The sequence below is a fragment of the Neoarius graeffei genome, chromosome 24 (assembly GCF_027579695.1).
Source record: "Neoarius graeffei isolate fNeoGra1 chromosome 24, fNeoGra1.pri, whole genome shotgun sequence".
NCBI classification, from domain to species: domain Eukaryota; kingdom Metazoa; phylum Chordata; class Actinopteri; order Siluriformes; family Ariidae; genus Neoarius; species Neoarius graeffei.
The window spans coordinates 26,072,785-26,089,468 of NC_083592.1; the positions used below are offsets into that span (position 1 = coordinate 26,072,785).

Below are 16,684 nucleotides of genomic sequence, written 5' to 3' on the forward strand. Positions count from 1 at the left end.
GTCCCAAGAGAGTCTCAGCTATGAAACATAAGCCCTGATATAAGCGTGTGTGGGTGTGGGCTGTAGGAACTGCATCGAAGGTAAGCTATGTGTGCGTGTATTCGATGTCCTCTTGAGTTTACCATAGTTCATTTACTTTCCATCTGAAGTGATTTCATTTCAATATTGTTCACACTACAGTGCTTTGAAGTGCAATGTCTATATTAAATCTATCTAAATGTTTATCTGTTTCTATATCAGTTCAAGTACCTGACACAAACAGGACAAGTCTAAACTCATTACCTTTTTAAAATAGTGCAAACATATTGGGGTGTGTGTGTGTGTGTGTGTGTTCTGTTTCAGCTTTGTTTTCACCTTGCTCCTGGCCAAAGGACCAAGCATGACAGCTTTATTGATACAAGAGGCTATAATAATTATGGCTTGGACTATTGATTATACACCTATTGATGAAATCATATTTTACCGTAGAGCTTTGTGGATTTGATGCAAACCTGCAGCCTGTTTAAATCTCTGTCTCAAACCAGCCATGAGTGATTGTCTGGGTATAGAAGGAAGCATTCAAACCGGAGATAAAATCCCTCTCTCACACAGATAAAATACATCAGTCTTTATGTTGAAGTCAGTCTAGACGAAACATCAAATTCACTGATATATTCTATTGAAGGTAAATAAAAAAAAAATGCATGTATTTCACTGAGCTGCAACTTTGATAGTACTTGTATAGGGGCCTGTTAGGTGGTTCCCTCTTGACTATTTCATATGATAAAGGGCCATGCTGATGCTGTTTCTGTCATGCTTGATGATGATTTGTGGTGTCAGTGTTAGATGAATACACTTTCCCCCAATGGAGGATGATGTGGTTCAAATGTCCCATGGTAAATATGAATAGAGATTAATATGACAGGAGGGCATGCCACTACGAATAGATAGTGAATGAGATAGGAAGTGAATGAAGACATATTGAAATAAAATTTGTTGACTGTTACTTTTGTCACTAAAGGACTTTTTATATGGCTGGGTAATATGTTCTTGTGTGTACGAGTTTCTGTATCCTTGCTCTTTGATCTTTGCTAGACAAAAATAACAGCAGAATAAAAAAGGAAAAAATGAAATTTATTACTATTGAAGGGAAGGAAAATAGCTCTTTTGACTCAGGTTAAAATGTGCTGCACTAGACCATGTTTCCTTCTTGGCGAACAGTTCAAACAAAGATTGTTCTTTCGTGTTTTTCTTTTTTCTTTTTCCTTAGCCAGGGTCTTAGCCACCAGGGTGCCGTTACAGAAGGATTGCAGAATGGTTTTCAGATTTAAGGGCCGAATGCTCACAAATGTTCTTGGCCTTGCTGTTCAGTGACAATACATCCCAGTTCTGACGAGAACACCAAGGCCATTTTTGGCAGGCGTGTAAGAATTTCCTCTGCTTTTACTGTATAATCCCTCAGCATTGATTTTATTCAGAGTAATAATTGTTAAATTGTTTTACGCCCACTAAGTATGCAATAACATAATCTTGGTGTGTGGCCAGGTATATGTAATGAACAGTCGAGTCATTTTACAGTAAGCAGAGTGACTTCTGATTGTAATGCCAAGGAAAACTCTTCATTCCTTTCACTCTGATGAGCAGAATAAAGGGGGCTTACTGTAGTATTTTGAGGAAAAACTGTATTCTTTATGCTAAAGCACTGTAGCCTTATTTAACACATAATTAAATGTTTAAATTTTGCAATAATATATAGCACCTATCTTGTGTATGAAATAAAGCATAAAATCAAAAATGTTCTGTTTTTAATTTTGTTTCAAAATCAGCAGTCTCACAAAGGTGCCACAAGCAAAGTTCTCACATACTGAAAACATTAACATGTTAAAACGTTACCAGTCTGCTGTTCCTTAGTAATTGAATCAAAAGGAATAGAGTGGAGATTCCCTGTGACAGGGTGATGGATATGGAATAAGTAAGCAGTGAATTTACAGAAGCTGATGGCATTTGAAAAAGAGAGCGTTTTCCACCCATCACTCCTTTTATCTCCCCTCATAAATCACTCCTGCTAGGCTGCATAAATAGGACTCATCTTGTCATCCTCTCTCTGGCACCATGTAGTTCCACTTTAACCTTTACTTGTGGCAGTGGCGCCCACGTTAAACGCTGAGTGATCCTCCTGACCTTGACTATTCATATTTAATAGCTACTAAAAGGCAAGAGAAATTTGGACAACAACATTTCTACATATCTATATATGCACATGAATGTCTTTATCATCATTATCATGTAGTCATATGAAACATTAACTGAAGTGAAATATTCCAGATGGTGCAGAAAAGTGGTTGCGAGGTTTTGTAGAATCAATGTGTACATCTTCAACTCGAGGAATTTTCTCTGTCTAGTTCCCCTTTTATTTCATTTCACTCCCTAGTCAGTCATATTGCCGTGCTCACCTTTGACTTTGCCCCCATTTGAAAGGCTTTGCTCTTTGCCCCAGGTCCATTAGACCTGACTAAAGTATACTTTAATAATTGCCACGGCTGCCATCAAATGAGCATACAAGGGGATGGGTTGGATAGGAAAAGAAGCTTGTCCAGTAACCTTTTGGCCCCTAGGTCAGGCCTTATAGCAGATGAGACGATCAATTTGACCTGCAGTTCTATACAGTACGGGTCTGAACATCAGGGTTATTGATAGAGCCTGGCAATTTTTATAGCTTCCTCCCGACCTTCGACATTCGGCAGAACAAAGTGGTTCCTATCAGCCATGACCAAACAGAAGATCAGACGGTTATATCAAGGTTGCATTTGAATGAATATAAAGATTGGTGTTTATCTGTACATAAGCACGAGGCAAGTTTTTTTTATCTCTAATTTGCAAAAGAATCTAATAAATGCAAATTTCTATGAATTTAAACAAATCAACCTTCTCTGACAAATTACAAACAATTGAGTTTAGAGCTAGGGGCAGTTGAGATATACATAGTAAGAAATCCAAGTACATCACTCTAGCTCTTAATATTTCATATAAAAAAATAATGAAAGCAATTTACAGTGGCAATTTATCCTGTACAGACTGTCCCTATATAAGTATTTTCCATATATAATGTTTGTAAACTATATTCCAGCAAACTAAATATGAATAATGTGTATGTGAATAATAATGCAGAGAATTCATAGCCTTTAGCAAGTTGTCTCAGTTTATTTGAAACATTGTCATCCACAAAGAATGATTGTGTAAGAAGTGAACATTGTTTTATGGATGGTGTATGCATCTCATATCTCTTTAGCAGTGACACAGCAGCTGATACATCAAAGCCTTCTGCAGCTCCCATGAAACAGTTTTTCTCAGCGTACCAACGATGTACATAACAAAGCATGACAAAATGGGGTTTTTTCCTCACCTTACTTGTTCTCTTGGATCCCATTATATTTCTTGTAGCATTTTCACCTCTAGAATTGCTTTTCTAGTTTCCAACATTGCAGCTATTCACCTATTCCTTGTGAATTGCAGTCGAACTATTTCAGCATTTGAGGCTAGAAGAAGGAAGGGGAAAGGAAAAAAGTAAACCCCTTGCCTGGCAGCCCCTCCCCTTAACAATGCTAGCTTTTTTCATAACAGAGACTTGGGCTGCAGCTCAAACACTGTGATTAAGATAAGCCGACCAGAGCCGGACAATTACCTGACGACTAACCTTTTCTGGAGACACTTAAGGATGTAAGAACCCCTGAGAACCATTGTTTTCCCTGAGTGGAACACGGCACTTGACAGCAGCAGCCTGGTGAGAGAGAAGCCAACAGCTAGCAATATCATGTTTGAGATTATCTAATCCTCCGAAAGCATCAGAGCTGAAGGACTTCGGTCCATCAGAGGGAAATAGAGATCACTGGATTGAAGGAAGAATTGACTTGGGCTTAGTTTTCATAGATTTGTCCTGGAGGGTTTTTTTTTCTGTGAACAAATGCAGTGTCTTTGCAAAGTTGAGCAAGAAATTTTATACATAAGATAGATAGATAGATAGATAGATAGATAGATAGATAGATAGATAGATAGATAGATAGATAGATAGATAGAATATATATTGTAAATTTACTCACCATGACCACAATCCAACGCTCTCAGAAAATAAAACACATTATTGTACCTTATGGCTTGTCACTGGAGCAGTACCCTTTAAGGTACTTATTCGTACTTTTTATATACTGCTTGGGAACATATATGTACCTTTTTGGCCCTAAAAAGGAACACGTAGTTACCTTGAGGGGTCCAATAATAAACCCTAGGGGGTACATTAGTGCAACTTGTACCTTGGGGGACAGAAATGGACTTCTACTGTACCCCTATTTCGAACGGTGAATGATTCAAATATCAGCCTCATTATTTTAAAGTTTACATATTTACAGTAATTTTCTGCCTATTGCTTGAAGCCAGAGAGTTTTTATTCCTGAACCTTCCACCATCAGAACACAGTAGGTCTAAATTGTCAATATTTATAGGCATAAGTGTTTTTGATTTATTGAGGTTTAGATTAAATCCATTCGATTCAAATGACCAGTCACATCGGCTTATATAACTATAAGAACTCAATAATATAACTTTGATACAGGTGGGTTGTGTTTTTCAGTACTGTAAAAAAAAAACCTCTGGCTTTGCTTCATGGATGATATTGACAAGGACTGCGCTAAACTTTTCGAAATGATCAGTTAAGTTCAGCTTTTGTGACAAATCCTTTGACCCACTCAGCATTCAATCTCAAGTAAACCTTTAACATTGTATTAATCTGTTATACATCATTTACTTTCCTGTCATTATTTCAAATGTGTAAGACTGGAACATTGTGTGTGTGTGTGTGTGTGTGTGTTTCCAAGTCCCTGAGGGAGCACATGGGGAGCCCTGGCCAGAGCAATACAAGCACTCTGATCCTCTGCCCAGGTCTGCCACACAGCAACCACATCCTTCCACACAGCCCACTCATATGTAGACCTCCATTCACAGGGATTCTTGCCATTTGATACATTTAGTGCGCCGTTAAGTTTCCAGAGAGTGAAATATCTAACACCAGTAGCTATGGTGAATATAGTTTAGTAAAATTTTAAACCACAGTAAAAGACAGAGTAGCTGCTTGCCTGAGTCATCGTGAAATGAAAAACCAGGATTAACCTGAGAAGTCAGACAGACGATCATTACCAATCCATCTTGAGTCGAAAAACTGTAAGTATTCCAGGCTTATGGCTTTGTTCAGACATAGCTCAAGCCTCCTCATGAGGTTCATGCCCATTGTGAGGCCTTCAGAATCTAGCGCCTCTCCACTTCTGCTCGTGACATGAAGTCAGGGGTTATTTGCTGCTATTTTTACAAGAAACGGGTTGATTTGTCTTAGGCCATTACCGTCTATTACGGCTGGGAGTCTCCGGGAAGGAGGTGGGAAGCGGCAAACGCTGGCTTTCTGCCTAAAGAGAAATCAATGAAACAAATTAATCCTTCGCAGGCTGCGGTGACACTGTAATCCATCATTCAGAGGCGCTTTTACACACCGAATCAGAGAGTCTGGGCTCAGGGAGAAAGCCCCGAGGGACAGGGCTCGCACAACACACTCTGGCACAACACACACACACACACAGACTTCCAAGGCAAGATCCACACAAGGCTAGACACATAGCAAAGGCAGCTGCCACACAGCTGCAACCCCATAGTCCTGTGTGTGAACACAGAGGGATGAAAGACAGATTATAAATACAGCTACTGCATGATACAGGACATAATCCTGTATCCAGTAAGTCTTGTGTCTACTGGGCTGTGTCCTCATAAAGGCAGGACATTGGGATTTGCTGTTTACTTATTCACACTGAAAAAAAAGCAGGTATGACAGAAAAGATTTATAGGAAGGTCCACTAAAGAGGAGGGGAATACAGGAGGAGAAGGAGAAAGAGAGAGGGGAATCACAGTGGGGGTGGGCATTGAAAACAGCGATCTCTTTTCCACCCACCATCACCTCACCATGTGGTGTTGCATTGTTCATGTGGCAGCGCATTCACGCACATTGTTCCAATATTCAGACCCTCTGTTGCATGCGAGCATTCCCATGGCTTCTCCTGCAGCCTGCTGAAAAGGGCAGGTGTCATCACCCACAAAATTAGGGCTGTGGTCCCCTCATCACCACCAATGGTTAAAAGCTTAGCTATGCTCCTATACAAAGGTTATGCCCATAGACATCCCACCCCACCCCATAAAAAATCCAGTAATACATGCCACATTGTTGCCAGCCAATAAGAAATTCATAACTACACACATGATCTGACCACGTGATCCGCAAAGGGAAGCATCTTGGTCCTTTGAGAGCTGTACACAATAATGCCCTCGATAAACCATGTGATATCAGACAAAGGGAGACTCCAGAAATGAGGGGAAAAAAGGAAACGACGAGATGTACATGCTTGTGGTCAATTTATTTCATTCAAATACATGATGTTTCCTTCAGTAGTATCCTGTACAAACACACTAAAGACTCAGTGACAGTAACATTATTTTGGTGATTAACAATACACGGCTTTCATGCCAGTTGGATCTCAGGTGTACATGGGGTTCACCTGTGCTCATAAAATTGTAACAGACAAGCCCAAAGCAAGGCAAGGGTGTTAACCTATAAATAAGTAATACAGAACCAGGGGACAGACTGTACCATTAATTTCCTTGTCATCCTAATAGGGGGTGCCACTTACCTTTAACCGTGTTCTGATAGATGAAGAAGCAAAGCTTTTGTTCATGCTGGAATGGGTGAGTCGCAAATACCTAGAAGGAAAAGTGCAGGACACAACGAGGGACCGAGTGGTATCGTACTCGTTCTCTGTGCTCTGTCAGACATGACGTTAGCGTCAAATGATAACAGTGAACATTAAGTAAGCCAATTATCATTTCATAATATGAGGAGATATTTAGCAGCCACATACTGTGCAGTCATGATTAGGATAATAAAAGATGTGGCTGAATTAATTTATCTTTATTCGTACTTACTTTCCTTTCCATTTTGAAAATTTTGACTTTGCTTTGCTATCTCTTTCTTCTTTCCATCTTCTTCATGTTTGGTGACTGTTTTCTTATGCCTCTTGTGTGTGTGTGTGTGTGTGTGTGTGTGTGTGTGTGTGTGTGTGTGTGTGTGTGTGTGTGTGTGTGTGTACGAGGGTAAGTCAAAAAGTTCTAAGACAAATTGAAAAAAATCTTTATTTATGAAAATAACAAAGCTATTTCTCTACACATCCTCCATTTAAGTCTAAACACTTCTGCAAGTGGTGTTTCCATCGGAGAATTCCTTCTTTGTAGAATTCTGGGGGATGTCTTTCACACCTTTTGCAATTATAATATCTGTCTTAGAACTTTTTGACTTGCCCTCATATATATATATATAATCTCATCATCTCTAGCCGCTTTATCCTGTTCTACAGGGTCACAGGCAAGCTGGAGCCTATCCCAGCTATATATATATATATATATATATATATATATATACTGTGTGTGTGTGTGTGTGTGTGTGTAGTCCTGTGCAAAAGTCTTAGGCACATGAAATGCTTAGACCAAACTGACTTAACAAATAATGAAATGATATGTTATAAAATGTTTCAACATTAAAAAAGATTATAAACAGCAGTAAGCTGTAACAAATGTCAGTAAAAGTCAATATTTGGTGTGAGACGACCCTTTGCTTTAAAAAAAAAATAGCAGCCTCAGGTCCAATTAGTGTAGTTTTATGCGGAAATGAGCTGTAGGTTTTACTGAGCCTCTTCCAGAACCAGCCACAGTTCTTCTGGACACTTTGACTGTCACACTCGCTTCTTCATTTTGCACCAAAACCCAGTAGCCTTCATTATGTTTTCTTTTTTAATTTGAAAAGTGCTCTCTTATGTAATATACTGCTCAGATACAAATGGGTTTTTTTCTGTAACATTTAATTTTGTGCTGGAAAATGAACTTTTGGACTCTAAAATGTTTTTATACTGACTTGATAATGTACGAGTCATAAAATAGAATTCTATAACAAAGTTTATATGGAAAAAATAGAGTGCCTAAGACTTTTGCACAGTACTGTAGAAATATATATATACACACACACACACACACACACACACACACACACACACACATATATACCGGTAGGTAGTGGGATTCCTTCTGAATTATTATCAATAGATCTTCTTTCATACATAAATTTACATAGAAACTATACAGAAAACCACTTCCTGTGTAGTTATGTACATACAGTCACAATCAGAAAGAAAATCTCAAAACCAGCACAAATGAGTTTACCTTTGCCTGAAACACATGAGAGAAACCTGATGTCAGAATACACTTTCTATATATACATTTATATAAAAGTACTGCTGCATCCTAGCTGTAACAGTATGCTCAGTATTTACATTATCATTGTTTATATAGTTTATGTACTGTATCTCTACACAGGTATTCAAGGCACTTAATATACATTTCCATGGGAAGAATACAACTGTGAATACATTTTGGGTTTTGGGGGGTGTTTTACAACTATTTAGTATGAAATTACAATTGTAATGCATGTTTCAGACGAGTATTTCATAAAGTCAGTCTAGAGGAATGTGTGTGTTTAGGAATGACGGCTGCATTCTTTCCTCCTCAGATCTGATAGAGCTGATAGAGAGAGGTGAAAGAGGACACACACATTGTACAGTGTGACAGAAGGACAGAGCATAAACAGAGATGTAGGCATAGCACTTCCTGTGTTTGTTTTTCAGTGCATGTGCCTGTACTGGCTCTTAATATGGTTCTTCAAGGAGTTCATTTGTCTAGCTAAGGGTTCTCAGCTTCCAAAAAGGGGGTTAGGTTGGATAGGGAAGGAGTTCCAAACTGTTCCAAAAGAGTTTCACTTTAATAGTTTCATACTCAGAGGAAAGGACTCTTAAGGCTTCTATATTTTACCCTTTGGTGAAAGTATGTGAATACTTACGCTGTAATTTTAACATTATCAAGCCACTTTGAATCCCAATTTTATGACCTAAACATATATATACTGCTGGAAGAATGTCAGAGATGGCAAACAGATAAAAGAGATCACAAAGAACTTTTACAAAGCAATGACTCACAGAAAATATTTACAGTCATCCCTAATCAAAGATATTTAATCTATGTCTTGGCGACTACGTGTTATCGTTATAAACAATACAATCATAGTTATCAATTGTGTTCATGACGTCAGTGCATTTTCATAACAAACAGACAGCAGCTAACAGAGCTGTCACTGAGTCATGTGACCACAGCTTTCCATATCTGTGCTGAAGAACATGCTGAAATGAGAGGCAGGAACAGAACGTATGGGTGGACACACATGCTTTCATGAACAAATTCCATCATCTGCCTGCCAGATGCGAAGAATGACAGAAAGTGTGTCCAAAAGCCCACACTTAGTCAGTCGCTTTGTCAAAAAATGACATTTCAGCATGGCAGTAATGATGAGGGACGATTTCACTCAAATACTGACAAGATGGACAAAGATGGAAAACTGACATTCTCAACTGCCCCTCTCAATCCATACACATTCAGTGGTTAAGACGAATGCAAGAGCATCAAGATAGTTCTACGTGACAAGACAGAGCATAGTTTGTTTTTGTTTTGCTTTTTTATTATTTATTTATCAGTGCAGTAACATTGTGCTGTTATATATAAGCTCTAATGCAATTCAAATAAACAAAGTATACACACAGAAATGTTATACAGGAGACAATACTTTTATGTAAATCAATTATGCTCTTTTATATAAGTCACCAAGTGAAAATTAGTGCTCGCTTTGTAGAAATGGATGAGAAATACAGCCACTTCAGGGCAGAAAAATCTCCTATACTGCATAAACAGTGGTATTATGTTGCTAATATTATTATGATATTATTGCACTGTGTGTGGGCATGTGTGTATAGACATACCTGCAGCTGCTCAGGTTTCACCGTTAGCCAAACCTGTCAGGAAATCAGAACAACTTATTAACACACACAAATAGTTGTGCGCTATTCATCACACATGCACCGACATTCACATTAAAGTGTTTTTTTTTAAGTAATAAAATTTAATCAGTTCAAGCAGGTAAAAATCCCAGATAGAAAAATGAACAATCATTTCATAGATGAAATTGTTGATATGAGAATGAGAGAATGCATTGCATGGCATATGATTTATCTTCATAATATTCTAATATAATACTTACTTATTACTTATAATACTCAAGCTTGCTTTTCTTATGTAGTGAATCTGTTCTGGGACTGCAGTGTGTGTGTGTGTGTGTGTGTGTGTGTGTGTGTGTGTGTGTGTGTGTGTGTAAGAGACACAAGGAGCGAAGCATGCCACCCTTTTACAATACAGAATTAATTTATAACATGCATCATCTGTGAAATATTGCTTTTAGACTAAAATAAAATCCATAATCCAGCTACTTTAAGAAAGTGGTGATTATTTTCATACTGTGAATGATGTCGGGTTATAATACGAGTGCTCTTTTTCCAAGTCCTTCACAGGTACAGTAGCCAAATTATATAATTGAGGGCCCCTGCTTCTACCAAGTGTCAGGACACACCAAATCACACTGGATTTAAAAAGAGAGAAACAAGACATTTTCTACCCTCAAGCAACTGGTAGCATCTTAGCGCACTGCCACAGACACTGATCCAGTGCTCGCCTAAAATCCCTAACACTGCTCTGTCTCTAAGTAAGTATTAAAATATTTAAAACTACTTATTATTTTTATATTATATGTAATTGCTCTAATAATGCATACACTAATAATGAGAATATTCTCATTGCAGTGAGTGTATGTCATATACAGTATGTTTGCTATGCACAATATTTTCTGTAACACTGGCCTATGAATTGGACTTGCTTTGTGTCCTCAGCTCATTTTTATTTTTATTTTTGTTGTTGCTTTCTTTTGCTTTAGAAATGAAGGCTGGCTGAGGCAGGCCAAATTCCAATTAAGTGCCTGCTGAGTGTTGGTTTAAGTCCACCATTATGGAGATGTGCTCCATCTCACCAGAGAGAGCGCCTTTCTCCAGATAAACCCTCTCTTACAGCTTTCTGCACCCGCTTTAAGTGATCAATACAGTATTAATGTGCGGTCCAGCTGATCTTATGCGGATTTTTTTTAGATAAACCACCGCAAATATACTTCAGATAAGAGCTGCTCACTGACTTCATACACTTTTACCTTTGCTCTGTAATTTCCTGACATTATTAGTAATATATACCAAGAAATGACAAAACATGGGCAAGTTTTAGCTATAATACTTTATGAAATTCACTGCTTTATCCAGTAGAGCGTGATATTATTATTATTATTATTATTATTATTATTATAGAAATGATGAATGCTGTTCCCTTCAAATGCGCATGCGTATGGCGATGTAAGATTGATTTGTGAAACTAATTTAAGTCCCATAAAAGCATTTTTTCTTTACTCTCCCTTTGGCGAACTTCATCCTGTCCGTGTCTCAGAGTTTTATCTCCAAACAACTTCCATGTTCACATCGCGCAGTCTGGTGCACATGTGTCTTAGGTTTTGTTTTCTTGGTATTTTTTTTCCTTCAGTGAACCTCCTCAGAGGTGTAACATCGCCTAATTTGTTGTGGGTCCAGGCTTGTTTTTAACTCCGAGCGAATTTCTATGATCTCGGTCTCTGAGTGCGTCCAACGCAATTAGCACATGTGCTCGAAATAGATGGTGGTTTGTGCGCAGTAAAGTGACAGAACAGTGACAGGCCATCTCAGCACGCATGCGCTCCTGCCACAAGTTACTTTTATCAATCAATCAATCAATCAATCAATCAATCAATCAATCAATCAATCAATCAATCAGTTATCTTCCGCTTCCTGTTTGCGTTTTGGACGTCTGAAAATATGTATCAGGTTTACGTTTATAGGCTAGTATTTAACACACACACACTTAGCCAGAGTGATTAGAAGAAGTGCTTTGCAATCTCAAAAAAAAAATTGCTCTTGTAGTACAAACAGACTGGGTCAGGGATTAAGAATACCCTACCATTAAACTAGTTAGTACAACAGGAAGTGAGCAGCAACAATCGAGTGTGCAAAAGGCCAATATTCTGGCATGAAAGTCAGCTTTATTTATGGCCCCTGTTTATGAAGCGCAACACAGTATACAGGGGGCTGCAAAAGTAGGCATACTGTAATGAAAAACAAAATGTTTGCACAAAATGTTAGTATTAAATGAAACCTAGCACCATTATTATAATACTGGAATAATCCTTACTTACTGTACTGTCCTTACTTTTGCAGCCCCCTGTACATAACCTACTAGATTCTCACAAGTCTTGTGTTCGACCGTGTATGTTTTTTCCTGGTGTTGTTGTTGTTGTGTTATTTATTTATTTATTTATTTATTACTTGTTTGTTTCATTATCTTATGAACGCACTTGCATTATTTCTGCTCTCTGAGTGCATCATGACTCTGGTGTCTACAGTGTGCTCAGGCCCTGCATTTATCCTCCTTATGAAGATGTTATCACTCAATAATTTCACAAATTGATTCTTTTTGCTTAAGGCTGAACTAATTGCACGTTCTACTTGTAATGACTGTGGGCTACTTTTTTATTATTTTTTATTATTATTATTTTTTTAATGTGTGAGTGCTATGTAGTAGCCCGCCGCACTCTTGAGTGTGGTGTAGCAGCCTGTAAGACAGTGTCAGATATTTTGCCCATGCATCTCTCACGACTATGAGTTCCATTAAGAGCGATTAGATGATGTCCATTGAAAGTTGCTGATCCATAGAGAAAACGCCAGCGGATAAAAGGCGATTTCGAGTGACCTTTTCGTCCCTTTCACACCAATCTGAGCTCCTCAAATAGTTAGGGGATCAAATCGGACAAAAGCCCCCTCCTCTTCCCTTTCAGCTCCAAACTACTCAAAGCGACAAAAAAAAAAAAAAAAACCTCCACCGGCTGTTCAGGGGAGAAAGCAGTGAAGAAAAGCATCCGATTATTGGGCGCAGCATCTCACATTTATTTACAGCAAAATGGACGAATTGTTAGACTGTTGCTTCTTATAACCGAGATATTTTGATCAATACTTAGTGATTTAATCAGGAAAGTGTACTTCCTATAAATGGCATCTCATTTTAATCATTATAAGTTATTAAAGTCAGAATTGTGTACCAGAATTTCCTCTATTTTGACCAATAAGAAGTATACAGCAATTTAAAAAAAAAATCTCTCAATAAATATCAATATATATTTTCATTTGTGTATATTTATAAATACATTATGCATGTCTTGGGTGTGCTTAATAACACCTATACCAATCATGTGTAATTCAGACAGTCATATCTGTGTATGCTGGCTACTATAATTACTATATAAAAATAACTTTTATAATTTTCCATCACTGAAGATCAGTCATACATTAAAAAGCTATAAAGTGTTTTTAGTCACTATCTTCTATGGGATTGTGGTGTAAATATATATATATATATATATATATATATATATATATATATATATATATATATATATATATATATATATATATATATATATATATATATATATATGTAAGACATTGCGTTCCAGTTGTTTTTTCTTGTTCATTTGTTTTGGGATATGGATATACTGTAATATTTTTTGGCATGAAAGAAATTTTTTGAGAGGTTTCTTAAAACTATATATATATAGTACAACAAGAACAACAATTTGGTAATTTTTAGACCCTTTGTTGTTGTTGTTGTTGTTGTTGTTGTTGCTGCATGAAGCCATCAAAAGTCCATGAAGTGTCAGTTTTGCCTTTAAAGAGCTTTAACTCACTAAACAAGAGTATATTTAGTCGGCTTTCGTGCTCAGTACGAGGTCACGATCAAATGTGGTATTTTATTACCTTAATAGTTCTTCCTAAAGAGGTAATTACTTTAGACGGCGTGCTGAACAAGGAATGTGGATCTTTATTTTAAAAAATAATAAAGAACTGTTTAGTTTAATATTGAGCTAGTTAAGTGTACGAGGGCTTACTTGCATGCACCTATAGGTTCATGGAGTCACAATTATTTTATCAACATTTTAATAAATACACAGACAAAACGTGGCATGTGTAAAGACACCTCTCTGCTGCTGTTTTAAATAAGTTCACTAAAAAAACTGAAAGAAGTAGTTTCACAAACATGACGGCATTAGCAATACTGCAGAACTGCTTTATTTTCAAATGTTAATCAAATACAGTAAAACAGAAGTATTGCCTATTACAGCAATTAAAGTTTCATTTTATTATCATTAGCCTGTTTTTTTCCTCAGCTGTCGTTGTTTCATTTTCAGCCACTTGTACAAGTTCAGAGCGGCCATTTATTTATTTATTTATTTATCTAGTTAGTTAGTTAGTTAGTTAGTTAGTTAGTTAGTTAGTTAGTTAGTTAGTTAGTTAGTTAGTTAGTTATAAATTCATGCATACAAGTGTCTTACTCTATCAGCAGAGCCAATGCTGATATTGAAAATGGGCTCCCTGTAATAATTTTCCATCAGTCTGCTTTTTCCCAGACGATATGAGTTTAAAACCACATGTACAGGCTCAGTGCTTTAAACACAGGACCAAATAAACCATTTGCTGTTCCCTCAACTTTTCTTTCAGCTGGATAACTCGATCGTTTAATTGTGCCTTTAATCCGTTGACATTACAAACACACTGCTATTGATCTGCTCATTATGTGCTCAAACGGGCACAGGTGAGACTTTCAAAAAGTGATTTTGCGCTCAGATGTTCATCAAGCTCGCTCTAAATGGATTAATAGCCTCTCGGTGAATAAAGTTAGAGGCATGTGGGGACAGCAAGCCCGAACTGATCAATAGATGCGCACGGAACAAGTACGGGCTCGCAGCTTTTCACCTGCACATGAGGCATCAGGTTCAGACTCACTTCTACATCTTTATAGTCTTCATCGCGAGACGGCATGAAGATGAAGCGATTTTGCGACTTAGGTGTCTAGTCAATGATGTGATGAAGCCTGTCAAAGACTGAATTTGCTTACCTGTGTGATTGGAGCCGGATTCCAGGAAAAGGTGTTGCAGTGTAGCAGCGGCGTCCACTTCTCCTTCTCCTTCTTCTCCTCTCCTCTCCTCTCCTCTGTCGCTGTTCCGCTGCCTGCGCCTTGCGCTCCCATTCGCTGCCCCTCTCCCTCTCTCTCGCCTCTCCCTCGCTCTCTTCCCAGTCTGTGGAGGAAAATCTTGATGATACACTTACAGAAGTTTGCCCTTTGTCTGATTTAATCCCGTTCGTTTCACCTTTTTTTTTTTCAGAGGGCAGAGCGGTGCGTTTGCGGGTCGCTTACAGACCAGCCGAGCCGAGCCGAGCCGAGCCGAGCCGCAAACACTCTTTCCTCTTTCACAAAACAGCCGCGTCGCGAGCTTTTGATCTTCCTTAATGTCTAACTTCCGAAATAATGTTTCGCTCTAATTTGTCGGTCTGCGCGTCTACATGAGGTTTTAGATCTAATATCATCTAAATATTGGTATTTACAATTCACATAAATCAAATATCTTACAAATCAATTCATTTTAAAAACAATGTTTCCGAACTAATACCCGAACTTGTGCCAAATGTTGTGAACAACTTCTCTTACCAAAGGCATTCAGCTGAGTTTTGTATTTTTATATATATTTATATACACACGCAAATAAAGCACATCACAATAAATGCTAAAAAAAAAATCCTCAGCAATATTTTCTAAAATACCCGCTGACAATACATTATTCAGTCCTATTTCCCTGTAATTGTCTAGCTACTGTACGCTAGATGGCAGCCCGATCCAGACATTATAAGGCTGTAAAGCCTGGAGTGAAGCGCGAGCTTCAGGATTCATGCACAAAAAAAGCCGGTTTGCTTTGCCATTAGGCTACAACACGAACTTCCGTCCTTATTAGATCAATAAAACAACACCGGTAAATAATAATAATAATAATATAATATTTACAATCCCCTTTTACGTGTCAAAACATTAGGCTTCTCCTTCTGTGTCCAAACTGATCTTTATTATTATTATTATTATTATTATTATTATTATTATTATTATTATTCATCTCTCCATCATGATATCGCATCCCATTAGATTATATAGACGCTGTTTCAGCGGCCAAACTGGCAGCAGCTCGCGCGCATCCCAGTACTTTTGCACCTCATTGAGAACTGCACGACTAATTTTATTGTAGATGATCGGATGGATATGTGATTGCGAACACTTGGTGATGGAATCGTTAAGCGATAATGTGTGCTGGATGTGTAGGCTCACAGATCTACCGGGGCAGCTTGCATTCATAGCCTAATTAAGACTACAGCTTTGAACAAAGCGTCCCAAAACTTTCAGGGGTTCGGCTCGAGTCCCTTTTCACCCCGCGCCACTATTTATTTCACGTGCGTTCTGCTCGCCCTTAGCTTTTCACCCGGTCTAACCGGGGTTTCTTCCTCTTTAGCGACAATAGACGGTCCATTCTAATCGGGTTTCAAAGTAAATAGCGGCGCAGGGGCAGCGCAATGGAAATCGCGCTTGTCAGACACCCCCCCCCCCTTCTCTCTCTCTCTCTCTCTCTCTCTCTTTCTCTCTCTCTCTATCCCTCCTCCCTCCCCCCAGTCGTAGGTAGCAAGGAGCGAGGACTCTAACCAATGGAGTGAAGGAGGCTTGGCTAACCTTAGCCTCCCATTTTCTCTCT

At 38.2% G+C, this 16,684-nt stretch overlaps 1 long non-coding RNA gene across 1 annotated transcript; it reads right to left on the reverse strand.

The window, feature by feature from the left end:
• Window positions 1-8,466: 8,466 nt before the first annotated feature.
• LOC132872245 (uncharacterized) lies at window positions 8,467-15,293 on the reverse strand. Its single transcript, XR_009651412.1, has 3 exons — window positions 15,010-15,293; window positions 9,921-9,953; window positions 8,467-8,634 (listed from the first exon to the last, which is right to left on the reverse strand). It is a non-coding gene; the product is annotated as an uncharacterized LOC132872245 (long non-coding RNA).
• Between the last annotated feature and the right edge of the window lie 1,391 nt (window positions 15,294-16,684).